Source organism: Amblyomma mixtum, chromosome 4 (assembly GCF_055824585.1).
Source record: "Amblyomma mixtum isolate Tamu chromosome 4, ASM5582458v1, whole genome shotgun sequence".
NCBI classification, from domain to species: domain Eukaryota; kingdom Metazoa; phylum Arthropoda; class Arachnida; order Ixodida; family Ixodidae; genus Amblyomma; species Amblyomma mixtum.
Genome location: NC_143015.1, coordinates 157,877,585 through 157,879,320, shown reverse-complemented (window position 1 = coordinate 157,879,320; position 1,736 = coordinate 157,877,585). Strand labels below are relative to the sequence as shown.

At 49.3% G+C, this 1,736-nt stretch overlaps 1 protein-coding gene across 1 annotated transcript in view; it reads right to left on the bottom strand.

The window, feature by feature from the left end:
- LOC149348949 (lysosomal alpha-mannosidase-like) overlaps nucleotides 1–1,736 on the bottom strand; it is a 278,443-nt gene that overhangs the window by 255,561 nt on the left and 21,146 nt on the right. The gene's annotated exons all lie outside the window — the stretch shown is intronic.

The following is a 1,736-nucleotide window of genomic DNA, read 5'->3' as shown; positions in this document are numbered from 1 at the left end:
TCGTGTGGTTTTCACCGCGTCAGTGTGTTCTAAGAAAAGGCTACTAGAAGATGAAAGTAATAATAACTTGTGGAGACACTAAAGTAGTCTTATGCACATTGATATGGTGTGATATGGTTTGGTTGATGGAGTTTTATTATCCCAAAGCGACTCAGGCTATGAGGGACGCCGTAGTGAAGGGCTCTGGAAATTTCCACCACCTGGGGGTCACTGACAGTACGTAAAACTCGGTGTGATATGGTGCGATACGGGACGGTACGGTATGGTATGCTGTGGCATGGTATGGTATGGTATGGTATGGTATGGTATGGTATGGTATGGTATGGTATGGTATGGTATGGTATGGTATGGTACGGTACGGTATGGTATGGTATGGTATGGTATGGTATGGTATGGTATGGTACGGTATGGTACGGTATGGTATGGTATGGTATGGTATGGTATGGTATGGTATGGTATGGTATGGTATGGTATGGTATGGTATGGTATGGTATGGTTTATGACTTATTGGGTTAACCATCCCAAAGAAACTCAGGCTACGAGGGTCGCCGTAGTGGGGGGCTCCGGATAATTTAGACCATCTGGGGTTCTCACATCGTGCACTGACATCGCACAGTACACGGGCCCCAATCAACCATTTCTCATCCGTTTAATTGCGACTGCCGCGGCAGGGATCGAACGCGCGTCTTTCGGGTCAGCATCCGAGCACGATAACCACCCACTACTGCGGCTGGTATGGTATGGTATACGTGGGTATCGTATACGAAAAGACATTGCAGACACTGAGATGCAGCTGAGCGCGGACGCCATAGTTCGGAAGCTCGCAGAAGCCTTCTTGATTACGCAATGTTCGAATATCGTGTCACCATGTTACAAAAGTCTGAACCCGTCGATTAAACAGCCTGAAGGTCAGTGCGTGAACTCAGTAGTCTCTGCTCACAGCCTTACGCTGAACTTGCCATAAAAAAAAAAAAAAAAAAAAAAAACAGAATACAAAGAGTCTTTGTGCGCGTGTAAGATCTTTCGCGTCAGTTGCTCGCCACGGCTCCGCAGGCTGAGGGCGACACCTGTACGCCACAATGGCTCCATGATACTATAATGGCGCCGTAACCATAAAATGAGATTAAAACGGCGGCAATAAACGTCATAACTACTAACGCTGTAACCACTGATTCACCGGAGACATCACACAACTGGTAAGACGAAAATCAGCGCTAGCTTACCCACTATAATGATCACACACAAAAAGATGCAGCCCGCGCGGGATACCTGCCCCAACCAGCCCCCTCCGGTCACCACTGGTTGCACAGCTACTAAATGGCTACGGAAACAAGCACAGATTACCAGCAAACTTTTGCTGTGTATTGCGTAAGGCACAAGGCATGGGCTATGTACAGGGGTGGTTGAGTGGCCCGCAGGGTGGCATCGTGCGTCCTGACCCCTGCCTGCCTTTCGATCAAACCCGACTGCGCCTGCCGCGTTTCGATGGAGGCGAAGCGCAAGAGGCGCCCGTGTGCTGTGCGATGTGAGTGCACGTTAAAGATCCCCAGGTGATCGAAATTATTCCGGAGACCTCCACTACGGCGCCCCTTTCTCTCTTTATTCTTCCACTCCCACCTTCCTCCCTTCCCTGACGGAAAGTGATGCCCAAGAAAGGTGAATCTAACAAGTTCCTGCGGCGTTGGTCACAGGTGTCTATGCTCCCATAAAGTAGTAGTAGCCTGCAAGCACTGTCG